Source organism: Schistocerca cancellata, unplaced genomic scaffold (genome assembly GCF_023864275.1).
Source record: "Schistocerca cancellata isolate TAMUIC-IGC-003103 unplaced genomic scaffold, iqSchCanc2.1 HiC_scaffold_787, whole genome shotgun sequence".
Lineage (NCBI taxonomy): Eukaryota > Metazoa > Arthropoda > Insecta > Orthoptera > Acrididae > Schistocerca > Schistocerca cancellata.
In genome coordinates, this window is record NW_026046798.1 from 1 (window position 1) to 19081 (window position 19081).

Here is a 19081-nt window from a genome sequence, read left to right on the forward strand (position 1 = left end):
TAGATGCAACTGAGTCAATTTTAGCCCACAAGGTCTCATGATTTTCATGAACAATGGTTTGCAGTTCTTTTATGGCTGCTTCGTGATTCTGTAATACATTCTCATGACGCGAAAAAAATAGGTTGGAAATGCTCACAAATTTGTGTTTTTACGTCATTACAGACTTTCTGACATTTCGATTCTATTTTATGTAACTCAGTAGTTAAATCTTCACGTGTTTGTTCAAGCATATGTTCCACTGAGTCTAACTTTTGAAGCTTTTGTTCCATTGTGTCTAACTTTTGAAGCTTTTGCTGTGTTTGTCTCTGATTTTGTTCCATTGTGTCTAACTTTTGAAGATTTTGTCCATCTGTCTCTGATTTTGTTCCATTTGTTGCATTAATTGCAATAATAATGTATTAGTGTCTGGAATCTGTTTCTCTATGCTTTTTAGCAGTGCATTTTCACCGGCAACATTCACATTTTGACAAGCAGAAAATGTGTCTTGACTCATTTGAGAAAAAGGTGAGGACCCAAAACCGAAGTCTACAGTATTTGCAGTATTGTGTTCTGTCATTTCGGATTCCTGAGGCGAGCTGTTGCCGACCGATCGATCGATAATGCTTCCTTGTTCACTACCTGTTTGACTGTCTACGCCATTGTTTGACGCCCGCTCCATTTCCCTATGCACAGTTACCAAATTACTACTTTGAACATTAGTTAACTCATTACACAGTGGCGCTAACACATTGCTTTCGTCTTCACTGTCGTTTCTTAGTTTACTTTGGAGCCGAGTGTTACGTTTTTCACACGCCATTATTGTCACAATATTTCACACGATAACACAGAAAAGCACAATTTGAATAGCAAAAATAAGAGAACACATTAACATAGCACTGAAAATAATATCTAGTTAATTGCAGCTGCGAAATACTTGGTGCAAATCTACATGCATGCCACAACTGTTTTACGGTACAACAATGAAAGGCTGCAACTACAAAGGAGATTCCCTCTACAATTACGCGCTAGCAATAAACAAAAGCTACACTAAATACACAAACTACAAGAAAAAAATCAGAAGATTCCAGTGAGGTATCCTAGGCTAAGGGTCGACATATGAAACGTCCCCTTTGAATAATTTTACATATGAAATGTCCACTTAGAACAATTGTACAAGACTGTGCTTAACCTGGCACACAATAATTTTAGCGCAACGCAATCTGACTATCTAAAAATCCCTGCAAAAGAATGGCCCTGACAAACATTAAACTATACCTTTTACAAATCACTTACGTCGCTACACCTGCCAGCCCTCTTTTCATACTAACTTTCAGGTGTTGACAAAGATGCTTCCACAAGCATTTTAAATTACTGTATCAAACGTCAGATACGAAATTACAGTAATGAACTCAGTTTGAGCAAGAATGCGCGAAGGATGTGTCCTAGAACTCCTTGAAAATAACGACACACTACGAATCGAAGGATGAGTTCTGAAATAAGTCAGGGCCTACTGTTTTGTAGCAGTGCTAAATTCCGCAAAGTAAATAAACAAAAAAAAAAAAACAAAAAAAAAAAAAAAACAAAGAAATAAAATCTTCCGTTCTCGTCCGATCACCGAAGTGAAGCAACAACGTTAGTAGTACTCGGAAGGGTGAGCGCCTGGGAACTCTGGCTGCCTTCATTTTTCGCTTTTTAGTCGCTACTCCTGCCAGCCCTCTTCCCATACCACCTTTCTGTTGTGACAAAGAGACTTCCTTAAGCATTTGAAACGGCCGTAAGGTACGAAACTGCAGTAATTAACTCAGTTTGAAGGAGAATGTGCCAACCAAGTTTGCCAGGAAGTCTTTGAAAACGACAAAACAGTACGAATCGGGCGGTATGCTCCGAAATACGTTAGCGCCTGCCTATCGTTCTGCAGCGGCGTACAGCTCCAAATTCGATCTGTAATCATAAATTTATTCTTTTGTCGTCTCGCCTCCTCCCGCAGACGTTTCTCGCGCTTGTGCTGTCATATGGACGGCGACCCGAGCGGCAGCGAGCGGCAGTCGAGCAAAGTCGGGACAAGTCGGGACGGAAGGGGGGACAGGCGCCAATGCAAATGCACCGCGCAAATTACGCAAAAATCTGGAAGCGCGGCGTGTGTCAGGCAGGTGAGAAAGCTTCCGTCGCTCCAGCAGGACACTGCCACACCCCGCGCAGTCCCGCCGCCACCCGGCCGCGCGCAAGCCCAGCGCCGGATAACAGGAACAAGGTGCGTCGCCAGCGAGTGTCGGAGGCCACACGCACTAAACGAATGACAGGCGGTGCACCGAGCAGCTGTGTTGTGCGTCTCACCCGCGTTCGGCAGTCGCCTATGAGACGCCGAGGCGAGCGCGCACTCCGCGCCACCTTCGAGGTGGAAGGACGTGCTTTGCGTCAAATGTGCCACGGAAAGCGGCGATTGCGTGTGTTGGGAGAAGAGGCGAATGCTTCTTGTGTGGTGCGGCTACTGTATAAGGACGCCAACGGCCATACCATGTTGAATACACCGGTTCTCGTCCGATCACCGAAGTTAAGCAACATCGGGCCCGGTTAGTACTTGGATGGGTGACCGCCTGGGAACACCGGGTGCTGTTGGCTCTACCTCATTTTTTCATTTTTACGTCGCTACACCTGCCAGCCCTCTTTTCATACTAACTTTCAGGTGTTGACAAAGATGCTTCCACAAGCATTTTAAATTACTGTATCAAACGTCAGATACGAAATTACAGTAATGAACTCAGTTTGAGCAAGAATGCGCGAAGGATGTGTCCTAGAACTCCTTGAAAATAACGACACACTACGAATCGAAGGATGAGTTCTGAAATAAGTCAGGGCCTACTGTTTTGTAGCAGTGCTAAATTCCGCAAAGTAAATAAACAAAAAAAAAAAAACAAAAAAAAAAAAAAACAAAGAAATAAAATCTTCCGTTCTCGTCCGATCACCGAAGTGAAGCAACAACGTTAGTAGTACTCGGAAGGGTGAGCGCCTGGGAACTCTGGCTGCCTTCATTTTTCGCTTTTTAGTCGCTACTCCTGCCAGCCCTCTTCCCATACCACCTTTCTGTTGTGACAAAGAGACTTCCTTAAGCATTTGAAACGGCCGTAAGGTACGAAACTGCAGTAATTAACTCAGTTTGAAGGAGAATGTGCCAACCAAGTTTGCCAGGAAGTCTTTGAAAACGACAAAACAGTACGAATCGGGCGGTATGCTCCGAAATACGTTAGCGCCTGCCTATCGTTCTGCAGCGGCGTACAGCTCCAAATTCGATCTGTAATCATAAATTTATTCTTTTGTCGTCTCGCCTCCTCCCGCAGACGTTTCTCGCGCTTGTGCTGTCATATGGACGGCGACCCGAGCGGCAGCGAGCGGCAGTCGAGCAAAGTCGGGACAAGTCGGGACGGAAGGGGGGACAGGCGCCAATGCAAATGCACCGCGCAAATTACGCAAAAATCTGGAAGCGCGGCGTGTGTCAGGCAGGTGAGAAAGCTTCCGTCGCTCCAGCAGGACACTGCCACACCCCGCGCAGTCCCGCCGCCACCCGGCCGCGCGCAAGCCCAGCGCCGGATAACAGGAACAAGGTGCGTCGCCAGCGAGTGTCGGAGGCCACACGCACTAAACGAATGACAGGCGGTGCACCGAGCAGCTGTGTTGTGCGTCTCACCCGCGTTCGGCAGTCGCCTATGAGACGCCGAGGCGAGCGCGCACTCCGCGCCACCTTCGAGGTGGAAGGACGTGCTTTGCGTCAAATGTGCCACGGAAAGCGGCGATTTTTTCATTTTTACGTCGCTACACCTGCCAGCCCTCTTTTCATACTAACTTTCAGGTGTTGACAAAGATGCTTCCACAAGCATTTTAAATTACTGTATCAAACGTCAGATACGAAATTACAGTAATGAACTCAGTTTGAGCAAGAATGCGCGAAGGATGTGTCCTAGAACTCCTTGAAAATAACGACACACTACGAATCGAAGGATGAGTTCTGAAATAAGTCAGGGCCTACTGTTTTGTAGCAGTGCTAAATTCCGCAAAGTAAATAAACAAAAAAAAAAAAAACAAAAAAAAAAAAAAAACAAAGAAATAAAATCTTCCGTTCTCGTCCGATCACCGAAGTGAAGCAACAACGTTAGTAGTACTCGGAAGGGTGAGCGCCTGGGAACTCTGGCTGCCTTCATTTTTCGCTTTTTAGTCGCTACTCCTGCCAGCCCTCTTCCCATACCACCTTTCTGTTGTGACAAAGAGACTTCCTTAAGCATTTGAAACGGCCGTAAGGTACGAAACTGCAGTAATTAACTCAGTTTGAAGGAGAATGTGCCAACCAAGTTTGCCAGGAAGTCTTTGAAAACGACAAAACAGTACGAATCGGGCGGTATGCTCCGAAATACGTTAGCGCCTGCCTATCGTTCTGCAGCGGCGTACAGCTCCAAATTCGATCTGTAATCATAAATTTATTCTTTTGTCGTCTCGCCTCCTCCCGCAGACGTTTCTCGCGCTTGTGCTGTCATATGGACGGCGACCCGAGCGGCAGCGAGCGGCAGTCGAGCAAAGTCGGGACAAGTCGGGACGGAAGGGGGGGACAGGCGCCAATGCAAATGCACCGCGCAAATTACGCAAAAATCTGGAAGCGCGGCGTGTGTCAGGCAGGTGAGAAAGCTTCCGTCGCTCCAGCAGGACACTGCCACACCCCGCGCAGTCCCGCCGCCACCCGGCCGCGCGCAAGCCCAGCGCCGGATAACAGGAACAAGGTGCGTCGCCAGCGAGTGTCGGAGGCCACACGCACTAAACGAATGACAGGCGGTGCACCGAGCAGCTGTGTTGTGCGTCTCACCCGCGTTCGGCAGTCGCCTATGAGACGCCGAGGCGAGCGCGCACTCCGCGCCACCTTCGAGGTGGAAGGACGTGCTTTGCGTCAAATGTGCCACGGAAAGCGGCGATTGCGTGTGTTGGGAGAAGAGGCGAATGCTTCTTGTGTGGTGCGGCTACTGTATAAGGACGCCAACGGCCATACCATGTTGAATACACCGGTTCTCGTCCGATCACCGAAGTTAAGCAACATCGGGCCCGGTTAGTACTTGGATGGGTGACCGCCTGGGAACACCGGGTGCTGTTGGCTCTACCTCATTTTTTCATTTTTACGTCGCTACACCTGCCAGCCCTCTTTTCATACTAACTTTCAGGTGTTGACAAAGATGCTTCCACAAGCATTTTAAATTACTGTATCAAACGTCAGATACGAAATTACAGTAATGAACTCAGTTTGAGCAAGAATGCGCGAAGGATGTGTCCTAGAACTCCTTGAAAATAACGACACACTACGAATCGAAGGATGAGTTCTGAAATAAGTCAGGGCCTACTGTTTTGTAGCAGTGCTAAATTCCGCAAAGTAAATAAACAAAAAAAAAAAAACAAAAAAAAAAAAAAAACAAAGAAATAAAATCTTCCGTTCTCGTCCGATCACCGAAGTGAAGCAACAACGTTAGTAGTACTCGGAAGGGTGAGCGCCTGGGAACTCTGGCTGCCTTCATTTTTCGCTTTTTAGTCGCTACTCCTGCCAGCCCTCTTCCCATACCACCTTTCTGTTGTGACAAAGAGACTTCCTTAAGCATTTGAAACGGCCGTAAGGTACGAAACTGCAGTAATTAACTCAGTTTGAAGGAGAATGTGCCAACCAAGTTTGCCAGGAAGTCTTTGAAAACGACAAAACAGTACGAATCGGGCGGTATGCTCCGAAATACGTTAGCGCCTGCCTATCGTTCTGCAGCGGCGTACAGCTCCAAATTCGATCTGTAATCATAAATTTATTCTTTTGTCGTCTCGCCTCCTCCCGCAGACGTTTCTCGCGCTTGTGCTGTCATATGGACGGCGACCCGAGCGGCAGCGAGCGGCAGTCGAGCAAAGTCGGGACAAGTCGGGACGGAAGGGGGGACAGGCGCCAATGCAAATGCACCGCGCAAATTACGCAAAAATCTGGAAGCGCGGCGTGTGTCAGGCAGGTGAGAAAGCTTCCGTCGCTCCAGCAGGACACTGCCACACCCCGCGCAGTCCCGCCGCCACCCGGCCGCGCGCAAGCCCAGCGCCGGATAACAGGAACAAGGTGCGTCGCCAGCGAGTGTCGGAGGCCACACGCACTAAACGAATGACAGGCGGTGCACCGAGCAGCTGTGTTGTGCGTCTCACCCGCGTTCGGCAGTCGCCTATGAGACGCCGAGGCGAGCGCGCACTCCGCGCCACCTTCGAGGTGGAAGGACGTGCTTTGCGTCAAATGTGCCACGGAAAGCGGCGATTGCGTGTGTTGGGAGAAGAGGCGAATGCTTCTTGTGTGGTGCGGCTACTGTATAAGGACGCCAACGGCCATACCATGTTGAATACACCGGTTCTCGTCCGATCACCGAAGTTAAGCAACATCGGGCCCGGTTAGTACTTGGATGGGTGACCGCCTGGGAACACCGGGTGCTGTTGGCTCTACCTCATTTTTTCATTTTTACGTCGCTACACCTGCCAGCCCTCTTTTCATACTAACTTTCAGGTGTTGACAAAGATGCTTCCACAAGCATTTTAAATTACTGTATCAAACGTCAGATACGAAATTACAGTAATGAACTCAGTTTGAGCAAGAATGCGCGAAGGATGTGTCCTAGAACTCCTTGAAAATAACGACACACTACGAATCGAAGGATGAGTTCTGAAATAAGTCAGGGCCTACTGTTTTGTAGCAGTGCTAAATTCCGCAAAGTAAATAAACAAAAAAAAAAAAACAAAAAAAAAAAAAAAAACAAAGAAATAAAATCTTCCGTTCTCGTCCGATCACCGAAGTGAAGCAACAACGTTAGTAGTACTCGGAAGGGTGAGCGCCTGGGAACTCTGGCTGCCTTCATTTTTCGCTTTTTAGTCGCTACTCCTGCCAGCCCTCTTCCCATACCACCTTTCTGTTGTGACAAAGAGACTTCCTTAAGCATTTGAAACGGCCGTAAGGTACGAAACTGCAGTAATTAACTCAGTTTGAAGGAGAATGTGCCAACCAAGTTTGCCAGGAAGTCTTTGAAAACGACAAAACAGTACGAATCGGGCGGTATGCTCCGAAATACGTTAGCGCCTGCCTATCGTTCTGCAGCGGCGTACAGCTCCAAATTCGATCTGTAATCATAAATTTATTCTTTTGTCGTCTCGCCTCCTCCCGCAGACGTTTCTCGCGCTTGTGCTGTCATATGGACGGCGACCCGAGCGGCAGCGAGCGGCAGTCGAGCAAAGTCGGGACAAGTCGGGACGGAAGGGGGGACAGGCGCCAATGCAAATGCACCGCGCAAATTACGCAAAAATCTGGAAGCGCGGCGTGTGTCAGGCAGGTGAGAAAGCTTCCGTCGCTCCAGCAGGACACTGCCACACCCCGCGCAGTCCCGCCGCCACCCGGCCGCGCGCAAGCCCAGCGCCGGATAACAGGAACAAGGTGCGTCGCCAGCGAGTGTCGGAGGCCACACGCACTAAACGAATGACAGGCGGTGCACCGAGCAGCTGTGTTGTGCGTCTCACCCGCGTTCGGCAGTCGCCTATGAGACGCCGAGGCGAGCGCGCACTCCGCGCCACCTTCGAGGTGGAAGGACGTGCTTTGCGTCAAATGTGCCACGGAAAGCGGCGATTGCGTGTGTTGGGAGAAGAGGCGAATGCTTCTTGTGTGGTGCGGCTACTGTATAAGGACGCCAACGGCCATACCATGTTGAATACACCGGTTCTCGTCCGATCACCGAAGTTAAGCAACATCGGGCCCGGTTAGTACTTGGATGGGTGACCGCCTGGGAACACCGGGTGCTGTTGGCTCTACCTCATTTTTTCATTTTTACGTCGCTACACCTGCCAGCCCTCTTTTCATACTAACTTTCAGGTGTTGACAAAGATGCTTCCACAAGCATTTTAAATTACTGTATCAAACGTCAGATACGAAATTACAGTAATGAACTCAGTTTGAGCAAGAATGCGCGAAGGATGTGTCCTAGAACTCCTTGAAAATAACGACACACTACGAATCGAAGGATGAGTTCTGAAATAAGTCAGGGCCTACTGTTTTGTAGCAGTGCTAAATTCCGCAAAGTAAATAAACAAAAAAAAAAAAACAAAAAAAAAAAAAAAACAAAGAAATAAAATCTTCCGTTCTCGTCCGATCACCGAAGTGAAGCAACAACGTTAGTAGTACTCGGAAGGGTGAGCGCCTGGGAACTCTGGCTGCCTTCATTTTTCGCTTTTTAGTCGCTACTCCTGCCAGCCCTCTTCCCATACCACCTTTCTGTTGTGACAAAGAGACTTCCTTAAGCATTTGAAACGGCCGTAAGGTACGAAACTGCAGTAATTAACTCAGTTTGAAGGAGAATGTGCCAACCAAGTTTGCCAGGAAGTCTTTGAAAACGACAAAACAGTACGAATCGGGCGGTATGCTCCGAAATACGTTAGCGCCTGCCTATCGTTCTGCAGCGGCGTACAGCTCCAAATTCGATCTGTAATCATAAATTTATTCTTTTGTCGTCTCGCCTCCTCCCGCAGACGTTTCTCGCGCTTGTGCTGTCATATGGACGGCGACCCGAGCGGCAGCGAGCGGCAGTCGAGCAAAGTCGGGACAAGTCGGGACGGAAGGGGGGACAGGCGCCAATGCAAATGCACCGCGCAAATTACGCAAAAATCTGGAAGCGCGGCGTGTGTCAGGCAGGTGAGAAAGCTTCCGTCGCTCCAGCAGGACACTGCCACACCCCGCGCAGTCCCGCCGCCACCCGGCCGCGCGCAAGCCCAGCGCCGGATAACAGGAACAAGGTGCGTCGCCAGCGAGTGTCGGAGGCCACACGCACTAAACGAATGACAGGCGGTGCACCGAGCAGCTGTGTTGTGCGTCTCACCCGCGTTCGGCAGTCGCCTATGAGACGCCGAGGCGAGCGCGCACTCCGCGCCACCTTCGAGGTGGAAGGACGTGCTTTGCGTCAAATGTGCCACGGAAAGCGGCGATTGCGTGTGTTGGGAGAAGAGGCGAATGCTTCTTGTGTGGTGCGGCTACTGTATAAGGACGCCAACGGCCATACCATGTTGAATACACCGGTTCTCGTCCGATCACCGAAGTTAAGCAACATCGGGCCCGGTTAGTACTTGGATGGGTGACCGCCTGGGAACACCGGGTGCTGTTGGCTCTACCTCATTTTTTCATTTTTACGTCGCTACACCTGCCAGCCCTCTTTTCATACTAACTTTCAGGTGTTGACAAAGATGCTTCCACAAGCATTTTAAATTACTGTATCAAACGTCAGATACGAAATTACAGTAATGAACTCAGTTTGAGCAAGAATGCGCGAAGGATGTGTCCTAGAACTCCTTGAAAATAACGACACACTACGAATCGAAGGATGAGTTCTGAAATAAGTCAGGGCCTACTGTTTTGTAGCAGTGCTAAATTCCGCAAAGTAAATAAACAAAAAAAAAAAAACAAAAAAAAAAAAAAAAACAAAGAAATAAAATCTTCCGTTCTCGTCCGATCACCGAAGTGAAGCAACAACGTTAGTAGTACTCGGAAGGGTGAGCGCCTGGGAACTCTGGCTGCCTTCATTTTTCGCTTTTTAGTCGCTACTCCTGCCAGCCCTCTTCCCATACCACCTTTCTGTTGTGACAAAGAGACTTCCTTAAGCATTTGAAACGGCCGTAAGGTACGAAACTGCAGTAATTAACTCAGTTTGAAGGAGAATGTGCCAACCAAGTTTGCCAGGAAGTCTTTGAAAACGACAAAACAGTACGAATCGGGCGGTATGCTCCGAAATACGTTAGCGCCTGCCTATCGTTCTGCAGCGGCGTACAGCTCCAAATTCGATCTGTAATCATAAATTTATTCTTTTGTCGTCTCGCCTCCTCCCGCAGACGTTTCTCGCGCTTGTGCTGTCATATGGACGGCGACCCGAGCGGCAGCGAGCGGCAGTCGAGCAAAGTCGGGACAAGTCGGGACGGAAGGGGGGACAGGCGCCAATGCAAATGCACCGCGCAAATTACGCAAAAATCTGGAAGCGCGGCGTGTGTCAGGCAGGTGAGAAAGCTTCCGTCGCTCCAGCAGGACACTGCCACACCCCGCGCAGTCCCGCCGCCACCCGGCCGCGCGCAAGCCCAGCGCCGGATAACAGGAACAAGGTGCGTCGCCAGCGAGTGTCGGAGGCCACACGCACTAAACGAATGACAGGCGGTGCACCGAGCAGCTGTGTTGTGCGTCTCACCCGCGTTCGGCAGTCGCCTATGAGACGCCGAGGCGAGCGCGCACTCCGCGCCACCTTCGAGGTGGAAGGACGTGCTTTGCGTCAAATGTGCCACGGAAAGCGGCGATTGCGTGTGTTGGGAGAAGAGGCGAATGCTTCTTGTGTGGTGCGGCTACTGTATAAGGACGCCAACGGCCATACCATGTTGAATACACCGGTTCTCGTCCGATCACCGAAGTTAAGCAACATCGGGCCCGGTTAGTACTTGGATGGGTGACCGCCTGGGAACACCGGGTGCTGTTGGCTCTACCTCATTTTTTCATTTTTACGTCGCTACACCTGCCAGCCCTCTTTTCATACTAACTTTCAGGTGTTGACAAAGATGCTTCCACAAGCATTTTAAATTACTGTATCAAACGTCAGATACGAAATTACAGTAATGAACTCAGTTTGAGCAAGAATGCGCGAAGGATGTGTCCTAGAACTCCTTGAAAATAACGACACACTACGAATCGAAGGATGAGTTCTGAAATAAGTCAGGGCCTACTGTTTTGTAGCAGTGCTAAATTCCGCAAAGTAAATAAACAAAAAAAAAAAACAAAAAAAAAAAAAAAACAAAGAAATAAAATCTTCCGTTCTCGTCCGATCACCGAAGTGAAGCAACAACGTTAGTAGTACTCGGAAGGGTGAGCGCCTGGGAACTCTGGCTGCCTTCATTTTTCGCTTTTTAGTCGCTACTCCTGCCAGCCCTCTTCCCATACCACCTTTCTGTTGTGACAAAGAGACTTCCTTAAGCATTTGAAACGGCCGTAAGGTACGAAACTGCAGTAATTAACTCAGTTTGAAGGAGAATGTGCCAACCAAGTTTGCCAGGAAGTCTTTGAAAACGACAAAACAGTACGAATCGGGCGGTATGCTCCGAAATACGTTAGCGCCTGCCTATCGTTCTGCAGCGGCGTACAGCTCCAAATTCGATCTGTAATCATAAATTTATTCTTTTGTCGTCTCGCCTCCTCCCGCAGACGTTTCTCGCGCTTGTGCTGTCATATGGACGGCGACCCGAGCGGCAGCGAGCGGCAGTCGAGCAAAGTCGGGACAAGTCGGGACGGAAGGGGGGACAGGCGCCAATGCAAATGCACCGCGCAAATTACGCAAAAATCTGGAAGCGCGGCGTGTGTCAGGCAGGTGAGAAAGCTTCCGTCGCTCCAGCAGGACACTGCCACACCCCGCGCAGTCCCGCCGCCACCCGGCCGCGCGCAAGCCCAGCGCCGGATAACAGGAACAAGGTGCGTCGCCAGCGAGTGTCGGAGGCCACACGCACTAAACGAATGACAGGCGGTGCACCGAGCAGCTGTGTTGTGCGTCTCACCCGCGTTCGGCAGTCGCCTATGAGACGCCGAGGCGAGCGCGCACTCCGCGCCACCTTCGAGGTGGAAGGACGTGCTTTGCGTCAAATGTGCCACGGAAAGCGGCGATTGCGTGTGTTGGGAGAAGAGGCGAATGCTTCTTGTGTGGTGCGGCTACTGTATAAGGACGCCAACGGCCATACCATGTTGAATACACCGGTTCTCGTCCGATCACCGAAGTTAAGCAACATCGGGCCCGGTTAGTACTTGGATGGGTGACCGCCTGGGAACACCGGGTGCTGTTGGCTCTACCTCATTTTTTCATTTTTACGTCGCTACACCTGCCAGCCCTCTTTTCATACTAACTTTCAGGTGTTGACAAAGATGCTTCCACAAGCATTTTAAATTACTGTATCAAACGTCAGATACGAAATTACAGTAATGAACTCAGTTTGAGCAAGAATGCGCGAAGGATGTGTCCTAGAACTCCTTGAAAATAACGACACACTACGAATCGAAGGATGAGTTCTGAAATAAGTCAGGGCCTACTGTTTTGTAGCAGTGCTAAATTCCGCAAAGTAAATAAACAAAAAAAAAAAAACAAAAAAAAAAAAAAAAACAAAGAAATAAAATCTTCCGTTCTCGTCCGATCACCGAAGTGAAGCAACAACGTTAGTAGTACTCGGAAGGGTGAGCGCCTGGGAACTCTGGCTGCCTTCATTTTTCGCTTTTTAGTCGCTACTCCTGCCAGCCCTCTTCCCATACCACCTTTCTGTTGTGACAAAGAGACTTCCTTAAGCATTTGAAACGGCCGTAAGGTACGAAACTGCAGTAATTAACTCAGTTTGAAGGAGAATGTGCCAACCAAGTTTGCCAGGAAGTCTTTGAAAACGACAAAACAGTACGAATCGGGCGGTATGCTCCGAAATACGTTAGCGCCTGCCTATCGTTCTGCAGCGGCGTACAGCTCCAAATTCGATCTGTAATCATAAATTTATTCTTTTGTCGTCTCGCCTCCTCCCGCAGACGTTTCTCGCGCTTGTGCTGTCATATGGACGGCGACCCGAGCGGCAGCGAGCGGCAGTCGAGCAAAGTCGGGACAAGTCGGGACGGAAGGGGGGACAGGCGCCAATGCAAATGCACCGCGCAAATTACGCAAAAATCTGGAAGCGCGGCGTGTGTCAGGCAGGTGAGAAAGCTTCCGTCGCTCCAGCAGGACACTGCCACACCCCGCGCAGTCCCGCCGCCACCCGGCCGCGCGCAAGCCCAGCGCCGGATAACAGGAACAAGGTGCGTCGCCAGCGAGTGTCGGAGGCCACACGCACTAAACGAATGACAGGCGGTGCACCGAGCAGCTGTGTTGTGCGTCTCACCCGCGTTCGGCAGTCGCCTATGAGACGCCGAGGCGAGCGCGCACTCCGCGCCACCTTCGAGGTGGAAGGACGTGCTTTGCGTCAAATGTGCCACGGAAAGCGGCGATTGCGTGTGTTGGGAGAAGAGGCGAATGCTTCTTGTGTGGTGCGGCTACTGTATAAGGACGCCAACGGCCATACCATGTTGAATACACCGGTTCTCGTCCGATCACCGAAGTTAAGCAACATCGGGCCCGGTTAGTACTTGGATGGGTGACCGCCTGGGAACACCGGGTGCTGTTGGCTCTACCTCATTTTTTCATTTTTACGTCGCTACACCTGCCAGCCCTCTTTTCATACTAACTTTCAGGTGTTGACAAAGATGCTTCCACAAGCATTTTAAATTACTGTATCAAACGTCAGATACGAAATTACAGTAATGAACTCAGTTTGAGCAAGAATGCGCGAAGGATGTGTCCTAGAACTCCTTGAAAATAACGACACACTACGAATCGAAGGATGAGTTCTGAAATAAGTCAGGGCCTACTGTTTTGTAGCAGTGCTAAATTCCGCAAAGTAAATAAACAAAAAAAAAAAAACAAAAAAAAAAAAAAAAACAAAGAAATAAAATCTTCCGTTCTCGTCCGATCACCGAAGTGAAGCAACAACGTTAGTAGTACTCGGAAGGGTGAGCGCCTGGGAACTCTGGCTGCCTTCATTTTTCGCTTTTTAGTCGCTACTCCTGCCAGCCCTCTTCCCATACCACCTTTCTGTTGTGACAAAGAGACTTCCTTAAGCATTTGAAACGGCCGTAAGGTACGAAACTGCAGTAATTAACTCAGTTTGAAGGAGAATGTGCCAACCAAGTTTGCCAGGAAGTCTTTGAAAACGACAAAACAGTACGAATCGGGCGGTATGCTCCGAAATACGTTAGCGCCTGCCTATCGTTCTGCAGCGGCGTACAGCTCCAAATTCGATCTGTAATCATAAATTTATTCTTTTGTCGTCTCGCCTCCTCCCGCAGACGTTTCTCGCGCTTGTGCTGTCATATGGACGGCGACCCGAGCGGCAGCGAGCGGCAGTCGAGCAAAGTCGGGACAAGTCGGGACGGAAGGGGGGACAGGCGCCAATGCAAATGCACCGCGCAAATTACGCAAAAATCTGGAAGCGCGGCGTGTGTCAGGCAGGTGAGAAAGCTTCCGTCGCTCCAGCAGGACACTGCCACACCCCGCGCAGTCCCGCCGCCACCCGGCCGCGCGCAAGCCCAGCGCCGGATAACAGGAACAAGGTGCGTCGCCAGCGAGTGTCGGAGGCCACACGCACTAAACGAATGACAGGCGGTGCACCGAGCAGCTGTGTTGTGCGTCTCACCCGCGTTCGGCAGTCGCCTATGAGACGCCGAGGCGAGCGCGCACTCCGCGCCACCTTCGAGGTGGAAGGACGTGCTTTGCGTCAAATGTGCCACGGAAAGCGGCGATTGCGTGTGTTGGGAGAAGAGGCGAATGCTTCTTGTGTGGTGCGGCTACTGTATAAGGACGCCAACGGCCATACCATGTTGAATACACCGGTTCTCGTCCGATCACCGAAGTTAAGCAACATCGGGCCCGGTTAGTACTTGGATGGGTGACCGCCTGGGAACACCGGGTGCTGTTGGCTCTACCTCATTTTTTCATTTTTACGTCGCTACACCTGCCAGCCCTCTTTTCATACTAACTTTCAGGTGTTGACAAAGATGCTTCCACAAGCATTTTAAATTACTGTATCAAACGTCAGATACGAAATTACAGTAATGAACTCAGTTTGAGCAAGAATGCGCGAAGGATGTGTCCTAGAACTCCTTGAAAATAACGACACACTACGAATCGAAGGATGAGTTCTGAAATAAGTCAGGGCCTACTGTTTTGTAGCAGTGCTAAATTCCGCAAAGTAAATAAACAAAAAAAAAAAAACAAAAAAAAAAAAAAAACAAAGAAATAAAATCTTCCGTTCTCGTCCGATCACCGAAGTGAAGCAACAACGTTAGTAGTACTCGGAAGGGTGAGCGCCTGGGAACTCTGGCTGCCTTCATTTTTCGCTTTTTAGTCGCTACTCCTGCCAGCCCTCTTCCCATACCACCTTTCTGTTGTGACAAAGAGACTTCCTTAAGCATTTGAAACGGCCGTAAGGTACGAAACTGCAGTAATTAACTCAGTTTGAAGGAGAATGTGCCAACCAAGTTTGCCAGGAAGTCTTTGAAAACGACAAAACAGTACGAATCGGGCGGTATGCTCCGAAATACGTTAGCGCCTGCCTATCGTTCTGCAGCGGCGTACAGCTCCAAATTCGATCTGTAATCATAAATTTATTCTTTTGTCGTCTCGCCTCCTCCCGCAGACGTTTCTCGCGCTTGTGCTGTCATATGGACGGCGACCCGAGCGGCAGCGAGCGGCAGTCGAGCAAAGTCGGGACAAGTCGGGACGGAAGGGGGGACAGGCGCCAATGCAAATGCACCGCGCAAATTACGCAAAAATCTGGAAGCGCGGCGTGTGTCAGGCAGGTGAGAAAGCTTCCGTCGCTCCAGCAGGACACTGCCACACCCCGCGCAGTCCCGCCGCCACCCGGCCGCGCGCAAGCCCAGCGCCGGATAACAGGAACAAGGTGCGTCGCCAGCGAGTGTCGGAGGCCACACGCACTAAACGAATGACAGGCGGTGCACCGAGCAGCTGTGTTGTGCGTCTCACCCGCGTTCGGCAGTCGCCTATGAGACGCCGAGGCGAGCGCGCACTCCGCGCCACCTTCGAGGTGGAAGGACGTGCTTTGCGTCAAATGTGCCACGGAAAGCGGCGATTGCGTGTGTTGGGAGAAGAGGCGAATGCTTCTTGTGTGGTGCGGCTACTGTATAAGGACGCCAACGGCCATACCATGTTGAATACACCGGTTCTCGTCCGATCACCGAAGTTAAGCAACATCGGGCCCGGTTAGTACTTGGATGGGTGACCGCCTGGGAACACCGGGTGCTGTTGGCTCTACCTGATTTTTTCATTTTTACGTCGCTACACCTGCCAGCCCTCTTTTCATACTAACTTTCAGGTGTTGACAAAGATGCTTCCACAAGCATTTTAAATTACTGTATCAAACGTCAGATACGAAATTACAGTAATGAACTCAGTTTGAGCAAGAATGCGCGAAGGATGTGTCCTAGAACTCCTTGAAAATAACGACACACTACGAATCGAAGGATGAGTTCTGAAATAAGTCAGGGCCTACTGTTTTGTAGCAGTGCTAAATTCCGCAAAGTAAATAAACAATACACCGGTTCTCGTCCGATCACCGAAGTTAAGCAACATCGGGCCCGGTTAGTACTTGGATGGGTGACCGCCTGGGAACACCGGGTGCTGTTGGCTCTACCTCATTTTTTCATTTTTACGTCGCTACACCTGCCAGCCCTCTTTTCATACTAACTTTCAGGTGTTGACAAAGATGCTTCCACAAGCATTTTAAATTACTGTATCAAACGTCAGATACGAAATTACAGTAATGAACTCAGTTTGAGCAAGAATGCGCGAAGGATGTGTCCTAGAACTCCTTGAAAATAACGACACACTACGAATCGAAGGATGAGTTCTGAAATAAGTCAGGGCCTACTGTTTTGTAGCAGTGCTAAATTCCGCAAAGTAAATAAACAAAAAAAAAAAAAAAAAAATAAAAAAAAAGAAAAAAACAAAAAAAAAATAAAAAAAAAATAAAAAAAAAGAAAAAAAAAAAAATACACCGGTTCTCGTCCGATCACCGAAGTTAAGCAACATCGGGCCCGGTTAGTACTTGGATGGGTGACCGCCTGGGAACACCGGGTGCTGTTGGCTCTACCTGATTTTTTCATTTTTACGTCGCTACACCTGCCAGCCCTCTTTTCATACTAACTTTCAGGTGTTGACAAAGATGCTTCCACAAGCATTTTAAATTACTGTATCAAACGTCAGATACGAAATTACAGTAATGAACTCAGTTTGAGCAAGAATGCGCGAAGGATGTGTCCTAGAACTCCTTGAAAATAACGACACACTACGAATCGAAGGATGAGTTCTGAAATAAGTCAGGGCCTACTGTTTTGTAGCAGTGCTAAATTCCGCAAAGTAAATAAACAATACACCGGTTCTCGTCCGATCACCGAAGTTAAGCAACATCGGGCCCGGTTAGTACTTGGATGGGTGACCGCCTGGGAACACCGGGTGCTGTTGGCTCTACCTCATTTTTTCATTTTTACGTCGCTACACCTGCCAGCCCTCTTTTCATACTAACTTTCAGGTGTTGACAAAGATGCTTCCACAAGCATTTTAAATTACTGTATCAAACGTCAGATACGAAATTACAGTAATGAACTCAGTTTGAGCAAGAATGCGCGAAGGATGTGTCCTAGAACTCCTTGAAAATAACGACACACTACGAATCGAAGGATGAGTTCTGAAATAAGTCAGGGCCTACTGTTTTGTAGCAGTGCTAAATTCCGCAAAGTAAATAAACAAAAAAAAAAAAACAAAAAAAAAAAAAAAACAAAGAAATAAAATCTTCCGTTCTCGTCCGATCACCGAAGTGAAGCAACAACGTTAGTAGTACTCGGAAGGGTGAGCGCCTGGGAACTCTGGCTGCCTTCATTTTTCGCTTTTTAGTCGCTACTCCTGCCAGCCCTCTTCCCATACCACCTTTCTGTTGTGACAAAGAGACTTCCTTAAGCATTTGAAACGGCCGTAAGGTACGAAACTGCAGTAATTAACTCAGTTTGAAGGAGAATGTGCCAACCAAGTTTGCCAGGAAGTCTTTGAAAACGACAAAACAGTACGAATCGGGCGGTATGCTCCGAAATACGTTAGCGCCTGCCTATCGTTCTGCAGCGGCGTACAGCTCCAAATTCGATCTGTAATCATAAATTTATTCTTTTGTCGTCTCGCCTCCTCCCGCAGACGTTTCTCGCGCTTGTGCTGTCATATGGACGGCGACCCGAGCGGCAGCGAGCGGCAGTCGAGCAAAGTCGGGACAAGTCGGGACGGAAGGGGGGACAGGCGCCAATGCAAATGCACCGCGCAAATTACGCAAAAATCTGGAAGCGCGGCGTGTGTCAGGCAGGTGAGAAAGCTTCCGTCGCTCCAGCAGGACACTGCCACACCCCGCGCAGTCCCGCCGCCACCCGGCCGCGCGCAAGCCCAGCGCCGGATAACAGGAACAAGGTGCGTCGCCAGCGAGTGTCGGAGGCCACACGCACTAAACGAATGACAGGCGGTGCACCGAGCAGCTGTGTTGTGCGTCTCACCCGCGTTCGGCAGTCGCCTATGAGACGCCGAGGCGAGCGCGCACTCCGCGCCACCTTCGAGGTGGAAGGACGTGCTTTGCGTCAAATGTGCCACGGAAAGCGGCGATTTTTTCATTTTTACGTCGCTACACCTGCCAGCCCTCTTTTCATACTAACTTTCAGGTGTTGACAAAGATGCTTCCACAAGCATTTTAAATTACTGTATCAAACGTCAGATACGAAATTACAGTAATGAACTCAGTTTGAGCAAGAATGCGCGAAGGATGTGTCCTAGAACTCCTTGAAAATAACGACACACTACGAATCGAAGGATGAGTTCTGAAATAAGTCAGGGCCTACTGTTTTGTAGCAGTGCTAAATTCCGCAAAGTAAATAAACAAAAAAAAAAAAAAACAAAAAAAAAAAAAAAAACAAAGAAATAAAATCTTCCGTTCTCGTCCGATCACCGAAGTGAAGCAACAACGTTAGTAGTACTCGGAAGGGTGAGCGCCTGGGAACTCTGGCTGCCTTCATTTTTCGCTTTTTAGTCGCTACTCCTGCCAGCCCTCTTCCCATACCACCTTTCTGTTGTGACAAAGAGACTTCCTTAAGCATTTGAAACGGCCGTAAGGTACGAAACTGCAGTAATTAACTCAGTTTGAAGGAGAATGTGCCAACCAAGTTTGCCAGGAAGTCTTTGAAAACGACAAAACAGTACGAATCGGGCGGTATGCTCCGAAATACGTTAGCGCCTGCCTATCGTTCTGCAGCGGCGTACAGCTCCAAATTCGATCTGTAATCATAAATTTATTCTTTTGTCGTCTCGCCTCCTCCCGCAGACGTTTCTCGCGCTTGTGCTGTCATATGGACGGCGACCCGAGCGGCAGCGAGCGGCAGTCGAGCAAAGTCGGGACAAGT

General features: G+C 49.3%; 10 non-coding genes across 10 annotated transcripts; all 10 read left to right on the plus strand.

The window, feature by feature from the left end:
* Positions 1–2479: 2479 nt before the first annotated feature.
* Positions 2480–2598, plus strand: LOC126143175 (5S ribosomal RNA). Its single transcript, XR_007529664.1, has one exon. It is a non-coding gene; the product is annotated as a 5S ribosomal RNA (ribosomal RNA).
* Positions 2599–4991: 2393 nt separating this feature from the next.
* LOC126143188 (5S ribosomal RNA) lies at positions 4992–5110 on the plus strand. The gene has a single exon (XR_007529675.1). It is a non-coding gene; the product is annotated as a 5S ribosomal RNA (ribosomal RNA).
* Positions 5111–6340: 1230 nt separating this feature from the next.
* Positions 6341–6459, plus strand: LOC126143194 (5S ribosomal RNA). The gene has a single exon (XR_007529681.1). It is a non-coding gene; the product is annotated as a 5S ribosomal RNA (ribosomal RNA).
* Positions 6460–7690: 1231 nt separating this feature from the next.
* LOC126143195 (5S ribosomal RNA) lies at positions 7691–7809 on the plus strand. The gene has a single exon (XR_007529682.1). It is a non-coding gene; the product is annotated as a 5S ribosomal RNA (ribosomal RNA).
* A 1230-nt stretch (positions 7810–9039) lies between these two features.
* LOC126143196 (5S ribosomal RNA) lies at positions 9040–9158 on the plus strand. The gene has a single exon (XR_007529683.1). It is a non-coding gene; the product is annotated as a 5S ribosomal RNA (ribosomal RNA).
* Positions 9159–10389: 1231 nt separating this feature from the next.
* Positions 10390–10508, plus strand: LOC126143177 (5S ribosomal RNA). Its single transcript, XR_007529665.1, has one exon. It is a non-coding gene; the product is annotated as a 5S ribosomal RNA (ribosomal RNA).
* Positions 10509–11737: 1229 nt separating this feature from the next.
* Positions 11738–11856, plus strand: LOC126143178 (5S ribosomal RNA). Its single transcript, XR_007529666.1, has one exon. It is a non-coding gene; the product is annotated as a 5S ribosomal RNA (ribosomal RNA).
* Positions 11857–13087: 1231 nt separating this feature from the next.
* On the plus strand, positions 13088–13206 carry LOC126143179 (5S ribosomal RNA). Its single transcript, XR_007529667.1, has one exon. It is a non-coding gene; the product is annotated as a 5S ribosomal RNA (ribosomal RNA).
* Positions 13207–14437: 1231 nt separating this feature from the next.
* Positions 14438–14556, plus strand: LOC126143180 (5S ribosomal RNA). Its single transcript, XR_007529668.1, has one exon. It is a non-coding gene; the product is annotated as a 5S ribosomal RNA (ribosomal RNA).
* Positions 14557–15786: 1230 nt separating this feature from the next.
* Positions 15787–15905, plus strand: LOC126143181 (5S ribosomal RNA). Its single transcript, XR_007529669.1, has one exon. It is a non-coding gene; the product is annotated as a 5S ribosomal RNA (ribosomal RNA).
* Positions 15906–19081: the final 3176 nt, after the last annotated feature.